The sequence below is a fragment of the Aptenodytes forsteri genome, unplaced genomic scaffold, assembly GCF_000699145.1.
Source record: "Aptenodytes forsteri isolate BGI_AS27 unplaced genomic scaffold, ASM69914v1 Scaffold144, whole genome shotgun sequence".
In the NCBI taxonomy this organism is placed as follows: domain Eukaryota; kingdom Metazoa; phylum Chordata; class Aves; order Sphenisciformes; family Spheniscidae; genus Aptenodytes; species Aptenodytes forsteri.
Window position 1 is genome coordinate 1059663 of NW_008794785.1, and position 17170 is coordinate 1076832.

Genomic DNA, 17170 nt, shown 5'->3' on the forward strand with positions numbered 1-17170 from the left:
TTTTTTTTTTTTTTTAATGAGAATACTATGTTTAACTGAAAAATACAATTTTGAGCCACCTGAATTAATAAATTTACTAAATATTTCTTTCTATTATTCTGATAACAAGTAATGGATCAGAAAGAAAAAAAAAATCAGGTAGAAATATTAGTTTTAAATTGAGTTATATTTAATTTAAAAAGGAGGGTCAGAAATGGTCTGCACATGAGCAAAGGAACCTTTCCTGTTTCAGTATAATACTGAACTCTGTCTTAACTAACATTCCCTTACGACTTCTTGTTCCACCCCTTCTTTACTAATTCAGATGTTCCCCCATCACACGCAAAAAAAGCCAAAAGGCAGAAAAAACTAAAAAATAAACAAACAAACAAAAACAAATCACACTCTCATCTGACAATGAATTCTACAGCTGCAACTAAAGAAAGCTATGTGGTTGATTTCATCCTGTATTCTGTGTATGCCGTGTTTTAATTTGATTTGTCACTCAGGGTTTCATTGCCCTTGTACTCCTTGTACTTAGTAAGCACTAATGAAATCACATCACAAAAGGTTGCAAAGAGAAATGGGGACTTTTCATTTATCAGTTAGAAATCTCAAGGTTCAGACTAGGTATATCCTTCAAAGATTTGCCAGAGTGGCTGTGGCAGATAGAATTGCTAATAAAATGAAATTGTACTTCTAATTTAGAGTAGCTACTGCCTGAAACCTATACCAGCTTCAAGTCCACAAACTTGATGTAACTTATACTGACATGAACTCTTTTGCAGTCACGTACTCTATTATGTTGTCTTCAGTGTATCAAAACCCCCACCTCTCTTGGCTGAGAGGCAGGAGCAGCCTCTCTCGAAAGAGGCTTAGCTGGCATAGCTAGACAGTGTAAAACCCAAATAAACTTTGGGTTTCTTTCTCAGCTTCAAATGAGGAGAGAGTTTAGACTACCAGTTTAAATCAGATACCTAACTTTTAGACAGCTAAATTCAGACAAATTTTACCCTTTATTTTCTGGAATAAAAGGTATTGATTTTCAGTATGAATGCAGTGTACATGTTTATGGAAAAAATAAATAAATTAGAACTAAACATACTGGTTTACTGAGATATAACCAGGCATTAACCCTGTACTGAGAAATATCATTTTGGCACCTCATATTCAAAGTCTGGATTTAACTGGGTCAGTTTTTCTTGTTCTATGTTTTTTCCCCCAATATGAGACCATCAATAGGTTCTATTTTTGTCTTTTAGAAAAGACATTTAGATTTTCTTAGAGACACATTTAGAGGTTCAAACTGGTGATGAGAGGACAAACAACAGACAATGCTTTTATGAAGGTGAGGGTTCATGGTATGATTCTGTAAAACTGAAATTAACTGGGTCAGTTTTTCTTGTTCTATGTTTTTTCCCCCAATATGAGACCATCAATAGGTTCTATTTTTGTCTTTTAGAAAAGACATTTAGATTTTCTTAGAGACACATTTAGAGGTTCAAACTGGTGATGAGAGGACAAACAACAGACAATGCTTTTATGAAGGTGAGGGTTCATGGTATGATTCTGTAAAACTGAAAAATACAGGATCCAGTCAGACCTTTTCCCTTCTAGCCTTGTCTCATTTCGTTTTCTTATCCTTCTCTCCTGCTTCATAGATATCTCTTGAGTTTCCTGCATAAGTTCTTTGTGACTTGTTAAAAATACTAACCCTTGTGGGGGGTGGGGGGAAAGGCTTTCTTATCACTGGGAAATCCAAAATTTGGGTCCAACATGTTTCTTATCTTACTTCTAGTAGGAAAGGACTCAAACCAATGTTATTAAAATCACCCTCCCTCCCCCAATACTACTTCAAAGCTTTAGGATTCAAACTTACACCTGTCCCTTGCATTAATTTTATAGAAACATGGTGTGTTTCATCTGAATGTTTTTCAGGAAATTCAAGAGAGAGCTTTTATCTAGCCATTCTCTGGCTTTAATTGATGTTAGAATGTTTTCTCAATAAGCTTAAAGCAATGTCTCTTGTTAAGGAGAAGCTTAAATAAGTTTTGACTCAAATAGTTATAATATTGTTTCACATGCTCATTTAATTTCCCAAAGAATATTAGAAAATAAGTTGAATATAGTGCAACAAAGGCATACCTATAGGCTGGAGGAAATACAATAATTTATCATTCATTTCACATTTACTCACAAAATCATATCATATGCCAAAGAAGATTTTTAGAAAACTACAGAAACAACCCTCTATGTGTGAGAAGACCTTGTCATATTTCAACTGAATCATTCCACCTATTTCACAGATAAACTTATTTATATTTTTCTCAGCAGTGGCATGTGAGAGAAGGTTATATTCCATTCCTCACAGGAACTCTTGAAATGGTGCCCTCTCAACAAATGAGCTTTCATCTACTTTTCCTTAGGTGCTTGGAAAATAGGGGAAGGTTAATCTCTCTTCAGTTTTGTTTCTTTTGTGCTTATGAATAATTATTCTTGTTATCTCCCTGAATTCTATGAACATTTTGTGTATAGAAGTAGGTTCTGTTAATTTTTCCCTAAAAAAATTATGGCTTTTTCAATGACAATTTTTTTTGTTCAAATTAAAAAAAAAAAAAAAAGCTCAGAAGACAGATTGTGTCAGCTGCTTCATGATCTGGGCTCTCACCGTTCCACTGAACCACACAGGTTCAGTCTTTAACTCCATTGCTAACAATTCAGCAAACTTTCTGGCACCTCAGTGGTTGTATCAGGATAAAAATATTCGTGCTCCTTCAACTTTATTAACTCCACCATGTCATTGAAACACCACTTTCCTAAGCTGTGCCAGTGCTTGTGTTGTGCCTGCAGCTCAGCCACAATAGCTAGCCATTAATGCCTCAAAGACATTAATATTGAACAATATTAATGGTCTGTTTTCACTAAGGATTTACTTCATGAGGAGTCCTGAGTTTTCTTTCTGACATGCTACACACTTAAACAATAATGCCTCCTTGCTCCCAGCTCTATGCTAGAGGATCCTGTGTCCCATTTTTATATCTGTGTCCAAACCCTGACTGAATGGTAATTTTGCTCAACACTCTAAATCCAAAGCTGCTGGAAGAATAGCCTGCTTTTGCTATTCTCTTATACCATAAAATTAGTGCCTACAAAAGCCCACCACCTAGCAGCAGTATAACCAGAAACCTGTTTCAATGAATGGGTCAAATTTTGGCCTGAAGCAAGAAAGAATCATGATTTGGGAAGCCACAAAAGCAATAAAGAAGAATATGATACATAATGTAATATGCCAGAGAAATTTATGGTTAATTCCAAGATCAGCCTGACTGGATATCACTCTAGGAACAAGATAAAAGCCTCAGTGGATGTATGAAAAGGGATAAAATTAGGAATGTACACAGTTCTGTTTTATGAAGAGCTGGACAGCTTACCCTGGGCAGCTCAATGAATGCAAATGCCCATATGAAGTGTGTTATTACCTTTATTCCCAGAACAGTAAATTCAATGCAAAACTGTCTGAGGATTCTCACCTATCATTCAGCCACGAAAATTTATTATAGAAAGCATGACCAACATCATAGTGTTTCTTTGGTGATTTTCTGCACACTTAATAGGCACAAAGAATAGATATGATGATATTAGAAATTTACATAGAAAATAAATATTTTACCATGCTAAAGAGTTATGAGGATTTCAGCAATAACCCTAAGAAGTTTTACCAGAAAAATGCCTGAGAGTTATCGCATGAAACTAACACGTTCCCTCGCCACAGAGTAATGGTTACTTTGTCAGAGATCATTTTATTCTTCCATTTTTCGGGAGTAATAAGATTGAGTTTTCATTTCTTAGAAATTCCAAGTAGCCTATGAAATTTCTGACCAAGGTAACTCTACCTGCATTCCTTCTTAGACACTCTTTATATCCATCTCCAAGTCCTTTTCTGATATATGACGCAGAAAGAGTTCTCTTTTATAGCCAGAAGTTTTTTGCAGTAAGGTCTGAGTAAACCACTCCCTCTGCTAGTCTAGGATAATGTCATTACCTAAAAACAGTACAGTCCAGTTTGAAAGTAAGTCTCGCCACTATCCTGTTTCTTCAATAGAAGAAGAATATATGATAATATAATGACAATTTAGGGAAGCAGGGAGATTCAAGAAACTCACCATGCTTTCCCTAGGAATATTATTGAACTAAGGATAGGATCTACCAGAGGTAAAATTTGCCTCCTAAAGGCAAGAAATGAGAATTTTTATATGTATTAAAATTTTAAAAGCAAATTTTCTCTAAGCTTATATATAAAGGCCTTGAATCTGTGATGGTATTCAGAACATTGAAAGACAGAAAGCTTCCTTGTCTTATTTAGAGTAATTTTTCAGACAGTATACGAACGAAAGACTGAAAAGAAGGATACTATGTATTTTTCTGTGTATTCAACTGTGGAACATTGAAGCCAAGTTGTATAGAAACCATTATTTGCTCCCAGTGCATGGATGAATGGCAGCCTATCTACACAGTTAGATAATTAATCTCTTGATTTTAAGTTTTTTTCATGGCTTACATGGCTAATGCCAAATTTCCATCTATATTTGCCGTGCTAGAAGTAAAAAAAAAAAAAAAAACCACACCAAAACTGTTTATACATTTTCAGTAGCATGCCTCTAAATTTTCTCTTCTACACAAATACCAAACATTTTCTTTTCAGAGGTAACCTGAGTAATAGCTACATACTCTTCTACATTAATCCCGAATCAGGTAGCTAATATTTGTCTACCACTATCATGATGGCTTCTGACTTTTTCCTGACTGCCATTCTCTCCCTACCCTCTCCCCAGGTTTTCAAGAGTGTCCTGTTCTGATAGCCAGCATGTCATCTCTTTAGTGTCCAACTCCTGCTATATTCATACTAATTACAGCAGGAGCTGACTCTACTACTGCATTGGCATTTCTTCCATATTGTATTCTTTATTGGACATTCACATCTGTAAGTGTCCTGACACGGACCATTGCCCAATTCATTTTAGCTTTTTACCATTCCATTAATTCATAGAATCATAGAATGGTTTGGGTGGAAGGGATGTTATAGGTCATCTAGCTCCAACCCCCCTGCCATGGGCAGGGATACTTTCAACGAGATCAGGTTGCTCAAAGCCCCATCCAGCCTGGCCTTGAACACTCCCAGAGAGGGGGCATCCACTGCTTCTCTGGGCAACATGTTCCAGTGTCTCACCACCCTCACAGTAAAGAATTTTTTTCCTAATATCTAATCTAAATTTACCTTCTTTCAGTTTAAAGCCATTACCCCTCATCCTATCACTACATTCCCTGATAAAGTGTCCCACCCCATCTTTCCTGTAGGCCCCCTTTAATTCATTTATTTCACTTGTCATCTTCCCAAGTCTTTCTTACTTTATACACGTACAAAGGTACATATGGACAGACAAGCACATGTGCGTGCGCGCGCACACACACACACAGAGCTCCTTCTCCTCATTTAGATTTGGCCTTTCTCCTAAGTCTGACTAACACTGCCTGACAGTCCCCTAAGCAGATTGCCCAGGGAATCTGTTTAAGGTCCTGCCAAGGCAAAACAACTATACTAACAGAGAAGATATATGAAAAGGGTTATAGTCACAAAATCATGACAATACCCTTATGTATTATCCTTCCCACACAGCTGCTCAGGCTATTAAGTGCCAGGAAAAGCTTACCACAGTTTGCTTTCCAGAAAATGTCAATAAAATTACCTTGGGCACAAAGGAGCCGGGTGTGTCCTATAGGTCCCTCCTCACACTGGCCGTATGAATGGACTGTGGGGTAAAAATATATTGCAAACCAGTTATCTGCCCCTTGAAAAGTAGAAAATCAGATGGGAAGAAAGTAGCTGGCTGCTCATTGAAACATTCCTGCAGTATCTGCAAGACTTAGTTCAGCAGATGTAAATCTATCTGGGCCATGGTGGAATTAGGGGAGTAGAGTTCGGAGGAGAAATTATCACTCTTTCAACAAGAGCTGAAAACAAGCATAAGAGAAGGTTCTCACCGTGTAGAGACCTTGTGATACCACTGTACAAATCTTCCCAGGGAGGTTTTGTGATCACCTAGAACGTATTTAATTATCACAAGGTTTGGCACAACTAAATTTAGCAACCACGGCTCTGTAGCACTTAAGTGTCTGAATAGAGATAGAAACATGCACAAACCCTGCCAGTCACTCTCTCCTGACAAAATTTTGCTGTGGAAAAAAGTAAGATGTGGGAAGTTCATGTTTAACTGCAGCAATTTGTGCAGTGACTATATACTCTTCTGTCAAATAAAAAAAAAAAAGAAAAAAGAAAAAAGAAAGATATCTTTTTCCTCTGATTTTTTAAAGGGAACTAGGAATTTTTTAAGCCAGTGTCCTGAAAACATATTTATTCTCAATCTTTTTCTAGAACATTTCTCCTTCTAGCTGTCAGGAGCTAGTGGTCCCAAAAGTCCTTCATATCAAATATGTCATCTATGCCACATACAGGGCAGAAGAGGCAAAATCTCCAAATTGGCAAGCTGAAGAGGGACCATTTGAGCAGCTGTAAAAAGCAAGAATTTAAATTTTCAATCAACACACTAGGAAAGTTCATTTTTTAGGAAGTGTGTCCTTCTAAATCAAGACATCTGGTAGCCTCAGTCCCAAGTGAAAATGTTCAATAAATCTTCAGAATGTTTAAGTTCTCACATAGGAACAAGAGGAGTGAATCTCAATGTCTTAGCCAACTTTTGCTGTCTACATGTAAACTACTGCAGATGAGTTGGCACTGTTAGAGATATTCACAGCTGTATAAGAAATGTGGCTAGTGCAAAACCAGAGACATGAGTGTAGTATACTGTCATTAAAAAAAATTTATAAATTGTTCGGAAAAACACTGGTATAAGGTAATATAATAAAACCTACTTTTTCAGCAACTGTCATCATGATAACAAAACAGCTTTTGTTTGTTTTCTGTGGATGAAAGGTGTCAGGTGAAAATAATATACAGCTGTTTTGAAATTGTTAGGGGAAGCATCTTCCATTTTCTTCCGCAAAAAAAGATGGGGAGGGAATGCAAATGTAAAATAAGGTCAAACTTCACATATTTAAGATTGTTCTTAGACATCAAGGTGATTATATTTTAAAGAGGTATCAGCATGCAGATTTTAAAGCAAAAGCTCTCATATTCTTAAGTAAGGTTACAAAGCAATATTTTTTGTGAATTTTGTAAGCATGGAATTCACACATTGCATCTTCTAGCTGCTACTGCTCCGGGAATAAGGGGAGAGAAAAAAAACAACCTTGAACTATTTAAACAGTTCCAGAAAGAGATTAAATCAACAGATAGAATGTGAGTTTCTTGTCTCAAAGCCAATCACTCACACTGCTTGGCACTTTCAGGAAAATAGAGATTTGATTATTTATGTAAGGCTTTTCCTAAAAATTATTTTATTAAAGTTACTGTTAGTAGAAGTATTATTTTCAATATATTACATAATGGTTGTATGATCAAGATGTCTAAAACCAAAGAAAACAAGAACCATTGAAGAAGTTTGGAACAGATAGCTCACAACAATCTGTTAATGTTACAATACAAATTCTCAACCTAAGCAATTCACTGATAAACCTCTCTGAAGTAGAGGCTGTAAAAAACTCCTTTGTAAATATAGAAATGTAAATATAGAAAAGGTATGAACAAAATAAATAAAATTAATATTTTAATGAAAATGAAGCAAAATTACATGCAAAAATGCATAAAATTAATGTACCTCAACTTCTGACTTAAAATTCTTTTATACACAAATGTCTTTCATTTTTACTGTATCATTGTAAGAACAGATCCGCAAAGAAATATTATAGGTTCAAATGTTTCGAACACAACATACTAAACATGATTTTTTTTTTTTTTTTTTTTTTTTTTTTATGGCATAAAACTTTTTCTGCTGAAATTTTTTTTTTTTTTTTTTTTTTTTTTGTATGGCATATAACTTTTTCTGCTGAAAAAAGCCCAGCTGGTAAAATCCCAAATTACAGAGGTATAGAAAAAATTATTGCCATTACTTGAAGTCTGAAATATTTTATAAATAAGTTTGATAAGTTGTGGTTCTGTTACCATTCCCCATCCACTACTTTATAAATTACACGTGATGTTAATGTTAATTAATATTTGATATGATAAGCAGGTTTTAACAAGTAGGGAAATTCTCCCTTACTCAATGTTCCTTCCCTCTCCCCTGCACCTCCTCCTCAAGTCTGACATTAAAATAGCAAACTAGTCGTATGAACAGTGATCTAAGTAGCAAAATATGTAGTTCAGATTAGGAAGACTGGGATTACTATGAATATAGCATGGTTCAGTAACCAGGATAGTCTCTTTTTTACCATTACCTTAACAGAGAAATTAAATTAGATTTTTATATGTGGCATGATTAAGAGAGAGAAGATATTTCACATCCCATATCAAAATATAGAAACAGAACTTTGCTTTTTGATCAGATAATTTCCTGGTGTCCATAATTAGTTTTGAAGCTTATACTTTGTCAGCTTTTCCTGGTGCAAGAATAAGGGGTCAAATAAGTGACAGACATAAACTACAGTCTTTGAAAAAAAATTGAGCAATTACCTTTTTCTAGGCCTAAGAATAATTTTTCTGTTGACAAAAGTCAATAAATTGTTAATGCTTTCCTTCATGTAGAAGCACTTGCCTCCTACTGTTGTTGCTCTGAAGCATACTCTGGGGCATATGCAGATTTATTTCAGAAACAGTGGCCCAAATCCCAGCTGTATATAAAGAGAACCTGGCCAAAATATATATACTGCTACAGAGTTTTCCAATACCAGATTATAACAAATGTCTCACTGCTGGTGGAAGTTAAATTCATCTGGTATTATTATCATGGACATATTCCTTTAGTCTGTGAACTTTAAACTGCTGCCATCTGCTATCCAAGCAATGCTCTTGACTGTTTCCTCCTTTCCCTGGTCTCCTGTGCTATAGAAATGTTGAGACTTACTCAGAAAAGATGGTAAAGAATAGGTCTTTTCAAAGGTGTACCGAGTAAATTCATTAGATCATTCACGTTAGACAAATTGCTAGCATATCCAGACATTGCAGCAAGTAGTAAAAACAAACTGTAGCTCTGTCAAGTGGCTAATCTAAAGTCTTGGCAAGTTTGATCTAAAACAGGTACAACGGTTGGACTTGATGATCTTAAGGTCTTTTCCAACCTAAATGATTCTATGATTCTATGATTCTATGCTGATAAGGAAATAATTTTCTTAAGTTCCCCTTCAAATATTTACTGAACCATCAGCATCTGAGGGGAGAGTGTATTTTGCAAGCCTTAAATAGAAAAATGTATTTATTTACCACATCTCAGAAGCAGGTCTGTTGTCTGCACTATGTCCCGTTCTCCTTGTGTCTTGATCTGTGTAACAGTCTCATAGCAGATTTTGGTAGTTTCATGCTACAAAGTCCCTCCTTACTCCTTATGGTCCAAATCATGCCATAACAGGGTTTCAATGGCATGAAGGTAAATTTAACATGATAATAACAACAATGTGTGATTGTTCCAACCCTTGACCAGTCATGGCATGTAACAGTTTGTTGCAGCATACAAAAAATTTCCATAGATCATAATTTTAATAAAGCTTAAACTCGTTACAGCTTTGTTTTGTGTTTATGCATCCCTGCATAACCCCAAACTCACAGAGGGACATTCAGGCTGGCCATTTTTCTGCTTTCCAGTGTATAGCAGAGATATAGTCTGATCTTGTCAGTATTATCTGACTTGATGATAAGGTCTTTTCCAACCTAAATGATTCTATGATTCTATGATTCTATGCTGATAAGGAAATAATTTTCTTAAGTTCCCCTTCAAATATTTACTGAACCATCAGCATCTGAGGGGAGAGTGTATTTTGCAAGCCTTAAATAGAAAAATGTATTTATTTACCACATCTCAGAAGCAGGTCTGTTGTCTGCACTATGTCCCGTTCTCCTTGTGTCTTGATCTGTGTAACAGTCTCATAGCAGATTTTGGTAGTTTCATGCTACAAAGTCCCTCCTTACTCCTTATGGTCCAAATCATGCCATAACAGGGTTTCAATGGCATGAAGGTAAATTTAACATGATAATAACAACAATGTGTGATTGTTCCAACCCTTGACCAGTCATGGCATGTAACAGTTTGTTGCAGCATACAAAAAATTTCCATAGATCATAATTTTAATAAAGCTTAAACTCGTTACAGCTTTGTTTTGTGTTTATGCATCCCTGCATAACCCCAAACTCACAGAGGGACATTCAGGCTGGCCATTTTTCTGCTTTCCAGTGTATAGCAGAGATATAGTCTGATCTTGTCAGTATTATCTAGAAAATGAATAATCTCTATATATGTATATGTAACATATTGTTCTCTTAAACCCCCATAGTGCTGCATGCCTGCATGTCACTGGTAAGACAGAATGACAAAGAACAATAATGGACTAGATGATGTTTAAAGGTCCCTTCCAACCCAAACTGTTCGATGATTCTATGATTCTATACTAAAGAAACCTGTGGTAAGGATGACCTCACACCCCCCAAGGAAGGACCTGTCTCTGAATCAAGGAAAGTAATACAAGCAAGTGAAAGATGAGTGACTTATGAGGAATATTATCAGAACATGCTGACTGAAAAGCTGCTTTATTTTTTCCAAGCTTTTCTCTTCCAGGAACTGTTGTGGGGCCAAGGTGTCCCCTTTCCCCCCCCCCCCCCCCATTTTTTACTGTTTGGTGGAGCTTAGTCATAGTGGAATTAAGGCAGAGGATGAGGATTTATTTTCAATTCAAATTCAAAATTTATGATTCAAATGCAAAAATCAGGAAAGCAGAAGAAACATACTTGAAAATGAAACGGACAGATTTAGTTGCTGCAACAGGGAAGTTCTGTGCCATGTGAAACACTCTATCATATGATGCCCCTCTGGAAAGTCCCAAAGGGTGAGTGCAGAAGGCTGCACATCTCTCCAAGATCCTGTGTCAGCTTCATGTGGATGTATGGTTAAGGCATATTAAACAGTACTGTGGGCAAGAATATACATAGAGAAATCCTGTCCTAGATCCCAGTGGCAATAATGATAATTTAGTTTCTTTAACTAGCATTTACTTGTAAATGTAAACATTTGACTGTAGAAGCTTAAATTTAGATACCTGTATCTACGGATGTCTCCCACAGCTGGGGTTCTATTCAATTTCCAAAGCACAGGCAACCAGTGTCACTTGAGGTGGCTTAGGACAGGGGTTGATAGGTAAGCCATGGGGTGTATAGGAGACCTGTGCTTTTCAGGAGTGGCTGAAGGAGGTTGGGCAGGATTTGCTAGGGCATCTCAAATGACATGAGTGTGCTACTAGATGGACCACTTTGAACCTGTATGTGTGTGCACTTCTTTAGTAACATTATAAAAGGCAAAACTGTAGGAGTAAACTGTCTATAACTTTATTCTACACATAGTTGAACTGGTTTCAGTGGGACTATTTGCTGACAAGGGTGAAAAAAAGTCACTGGATTTCTTTCTAATTGTTGAATGAAAAAGATCACCTGGGACTCTAAAAATAAAACCCTGAAAAAATACATTCTTCCTTATCATTATTAATCATAATTCTCTTAAAATATGAGAGTAATCCAGTCTTACTTTGCATAATTTTGTCCTAAATGTCTAAAAATGCTTAATTTGTATTTGGTAGTTCTTTACTTCCACATTTAGCTATAGATTCATTACCACAGTCTACATTTTTTTCCAGGTTTATTACAAACATTGGAAGATGGTGCATACTTTTAATGGATCTAAGAAATTTAGTTTGTTTGGGTTACTTGTTTATGTTTTGAGTTTATTTTTGTGATTTTCCCCAGCACTGTGAGATTTTTCACACAGCTGTACTACTTCTGGGCAGTGCTAGCAGCGGTTGTATCTGTCTTGGCTTCTTAACCACTTTGATTTACATTAATCCATAACCAGCAGCTGGCATGCCTGTGTGTTGTTTTTTTCTTGTACAAGTCTGCAGTATGCCTGCATCCATTTTTGCTTAGTCAGCTCATCGATCTGAACATAAATGTCCATGTGGAAGGAGACAAATTATTGAGAATACAACTCTGTTCTTTCAAAAGTAAATATTTTTCATCATGAAATAAGAAATTTTATGATTTTTTAGAATTGTATGGCATGTCCAGATTAGAAAATGTATACTTTTTCCTTTGTATAAAAGGCTTTAGTAGATTTACATATATATATACATAAAACAAGCTACAAAATCATCTTTTTACACACACATATATATACACACATACATATATATGATTTTGTAGCTTTGTTTCTTTGTAGATTTCCATAGTGGGGTTTAATGATTAGTAAATACAACTTAAGACACAAGCTTAACTCGGTCCAGGCTAGGTCCCAAAATTGCACATGGTGGTGTCCATCTTGTTCTTATTCTAAATAAATGTTCTTATTTCTTTCTAAAAATACAATTTTGTAGTGCAGTCAGCTTCTTAAATTGACATAGATTTTGCTGTCTTTACTTCTCTGCACAGTACTGCTGTAAACCAGACTGAGAAAAGGCTGGCTTCTGGAAACTGACTGAGAAAATAGTATATATCAATATAGCTGTGAAGTGATTTTTTTCATCAAGTGCACATCAGCCTTTCCAAAGGTGAGTGAACACATTAACTGTTTTTACCCTGTGAGTCATCTACAAAAAACCTTAATGTATCTGAGACGCACAAAAATACATCACATAACTTGGAAAGTTGAGGGTGTGAAGAGGTCTGAGACATTTCTAGGTTCACTCTGACAGTAGCCCTGTAAGAATGTGAATCCTCTCACGTTCTATGGTACTGAGCTGCTTGGGCGGGTTGCATCTCCAGATCCTGGAACACTAGATGGTATTTGCCACTGCTGCTTCCCTTCCTCCCACAGCAGGAGATTTGGAGGGCCCAGAAGTCCCCATACCACCTAAACGGATGTGATTAAAAATCTTGTGAGCTGGGTGTGGCTCAAGAGCCACAGTTTGGCCTCCTTTATGCAGCATGAAAGAACATAGCAATTGCATAAGTGTAATTTCTTTAAAAGGCTTCATGGCGAAATTTTTCCAAACTGCATAGAATAACTGGATGTCTTGATTACTGCTCTCCTGCACGGTCTACATTTTCAACCAGAACAGCATCCAAGAGAGTCACACAGAGTAAAACATTTAGCTACTGTTTACACCTTTGAAAGTAGTTATAATCCTGATCCCAAAGCTGGTTGCTGTAAGTCAAAATATCTTTAATACACTGTATCAGACTAGCCGGACAGAAAACTCAGGTGTGAAAGCTTTTCTTTCCATTGAAAATGCTGTGCACGTGCTAACTTTTTAATGGTTAAAGGCACAAGCTTCCCTGTAATGGAGTTGGCACAATTCATGAAAATATTGCAGCCTAGAAAAGCTCCTTATACGTGCACCTTGATAGCTTAAAGGAACTCAACTGTATTATCATTCTTTGTCACGTAATAAAATTATATAATTTAACACACAGTAATCCACTTTCTATCCTACTTCATATAATACTGTTGTTAAAAGTCAAAATTTTTTTCTCTAGCATCAGCTAGAACAATATTCTGAAGGAGAAAATAGAGATTACCTGAAGAACTCATAATTTTCTTACTAATGGACTAATGCATTTTCAGCTTTTGTTTTTATATAAAATCCACTATTTACAGTGCTTTGGATTCCCATGGTGGATGTGTTTTTAAAGAAATCAGTTCTGCAAAGGCAGATTGTCCTCTTTGTCCTACCAATCTCTTTTGGTCTTCTGCCTGTTACTGCTAGGAGAACTAAATCTATCTGCAACTCTTTATATGGATTTTGAAGTAGCACTCAGTATAAATAAAAACTAGACTTAATTCTGAACTCCTCTGAAATCCTTCATGGCAATGAGGTGACTTATGCAGGTTTAACAGAAATCCTTTTACTTATGACTATATTTGTCAACATGTTTACGAATACTTCCTAATAGGCTTACATTTCCACGTGAATTGACAGGGGGTTTTGTACCAAATAAAACTCTACTTTTTGTCTAATTTTTTGTTGCTTCAGTCTTTCATAACTTAGTGCACTTTGTGGAAAATAATAACAGAGCCTTTTTTTTTACATTTTACTAAAATTGTGTTTTGCTTTAATTATATATTTCATAATATATGATGTAATATAGTGCTTTAATAATGACAAATGATAGAATGGTACTGTAAGCTAAAGGTATTCAGGAAAACAAATGGATCAGTCTCATTTTCAGTAATGTAGCTGAAGGTTAATCTTATTCTGGTCATTTTTGCATCTTAGGTAATACAGTATGCTAGCTTTAAAAATTTCAGCACTTAATGTACTCCTTCACATGTATCTAAAAATAAAAAGGAATAGCACTGTGTACACATGCAAAAAAAAAAAACAAAAACAAACTTCTGTGTTTTCTTTGAAGTGAAAATATTTTATTTCATGTTTACAGAAACAAAGTCAGTTTTTTTTCAACAAATTAAAAACATATTTTTCTATCAGAATGTAAAAAAAAAAAAAAGGGCTGGACTTTTTTTGGTGTGATAGCCTGTGATGCAGGCTGTGGTTGCAGCCTATTCATCATCTTCTCCTGGAGATGTTAGGGAAGTAGTTTAAAAAAAACAGAAGCCACTATGAAGATATGGAGTGCTCCCATACAAATAGAACAATTTTCCCCCTCTTATTCCATCCTTTGTCAAACACTTGGCAGTCACTTCAGGCTGTGTATGAACAGTACACACACAGATCAGTTGTGCAGCACATATGTTATAGATCCAGTGTATTTCTTGTCTGGACTGCTACAAAGCTGATTAAAAGACTGGAGCTCCTCTCATAAGGAAAGAGGTTGGGACTGTTCAGCCTGGAGAAAAGAAGGCTCAGGTGCATCTTATCCAGGTGTATAAATACCCAATGGGATAAGTAAACAAGATGGAGATGGAGGCAGACTCTGCTTAGTGGTGTCCAGTGATGAGAAGAAATGAGCAGAAACTGAAAAACAGGAAATTCCACCTGAACGTAAGAAATACGCTGGAACAGGCTGCCCAGAGAGGTTGTGGAATCCTCATCCTTGGAGATATTCAAAACTCAACTGGATTTGGCAACCTGCTTTACCTGACCTTTCTCTTAGCAGGGGGCTTGGACTAGGTGATCTCTACAGGTCCCATCCCACCTCAGCCATTCTGTGATTTACAAGATGTAGTACATTCAGAAAAGCAAGCTGCTTTTCAAGGCCTCGTCTATATGACATCAGAAGTACCATGTTAATCAGCAACTGCAGAACTAACTAGCAAGTTTTTGGGGTGGGGTGGGGGGATGCAGGGAAGGGGCAGTCTTTCAAACTGCAAGTTTCCAGACAGGATCTTGTGAGCCCCTGCCTGAAAGAGAGGACTAATGTATGATTAAGAAATGACTAAGAGCTGCATGCTCACCCTCCCTCCCTCCCTCCCTTTCCAGTTCAAATATTGGATGAGTCGACCTAATCTTTCCTTCTCTTTCCTCCCCCTCTCCATCTCATCCCCGCTGTGTGCTTGCTTCTCTCCTCCACTCCCCAGGGGCCCATGGGATTTCTCCAAGCAAAGCACCGAGTGCTAAGGACAAGGCTTCCCTCCAGGATATGGAGTGCAGTGGTTCTTGACTTCTTTGGTCTGACTTTCTTCCAGATAACCACAGGTTCAAAGTTGGAGTATAGCCCTGCTATCCTACCTCCTTCATCTCATTGTCCATGTAGAGGCAGTGGCTCAGCTGTCAACTTCTGCTGAGCTCTGATGCTTTATCTTTTGTCCATTTCTCCCCTTACATTTTAAATCCATTTTACCATCTGCCTGACATTTTTACTTCTTTAACACAATTTTTATCTATGTATTTTTTAAAAAAAGTTAAGATTTACTGTTTTTTCAACTTTTATTTATTTACAAAACAATATCTTTTTGCCTCTTAACATTTATAATTAATGCTATTTCTTTTGGAAATCCTTTTTGACTGCCCTAGTTTTTTGTACCAACCTGTCAAAAGCTGGTAGAAAAATGTTTTCAAATTTTTTTCAAGAAGGAAAAGGAACAAATGTTCCAATATACCAAATCTTTAAAAACAGTATTCAGACTTATGACATGGGTTTTTCTGCAATATTTTTGGTAGGTCTTGAACAGATCTGTAGAAATTGACAAAGATAGAAACTTATAAAAAGGTAGTAGGTATGTTTTATTTATGGAAGAAAGATTAGGATCATGATGGGAAAAATAATGAATAAAGGGAATAACAGGAAAAATCCCCTATCTGTACTTCTTAAGTAACACAGAAGAGCAAGAAAGAGAAAAAGCAAGAGTTTTCAATTTTTTTTTCCCTAAAAACTGTGCAATTGATTTGTAGAACTCATTTATCTGCCTGTCTCTCTCTACCTCTGACTTAATCTTTATCTCTGCCTCTTCCCTTTTCCCATATATTTGTGTAAAGACAATAATTTAAAAATTCAAATATTACCATTCTTGTAATAGTCATATAGAAGGATAATCTACAGTTTAGATTCATACAACGGCACAAAGCTGTATTCTAACTTTTTACAGTAAAAACTGATCAGTTAATTATTTGACATTAAATAAAACTTATATTTTAAATCCTTCTAATTCTGCAGATTAGGTGACTTCTGGGTGAAGAACTGGCTTAAGGGTAGAGCTCAAAGGGTTGCAGTGAATGTAGTGAAGGATGTAGTGAATAGGGCCTACATCTGGCTGGCAACCTGTCACCAGCGGTGTTCCTCGGGGCTCAATTCTAAGAGCAGTTCTGTTCAATATTTCTATCAACGATCTGGATGCAGGAGTTGAATGCACCATTAGCAAGTTTGCCGATGATACCAAACTGGGAGGTGCTGATGACTGTCTTGAGGGACAAGATGCCTTGCAGAGGGATCTAGACAGATTGGAGCACTGGGCTATGATTAATGACATGAAATTTAACAAGTCCAAATGCCGGATTCTGCACCTGGGACAGAGTAACACCAGACACAAATATAAATTGGGAGAGAAGTGGCTGGAGAGCAGCCCTGCAGAAAGGGATCTGGGGGTGCTGGTCGACAGCAGGCTCAGTACAAGTCAGCAGTGTGCCCTGGCAGCCAAGAGGGCAAACC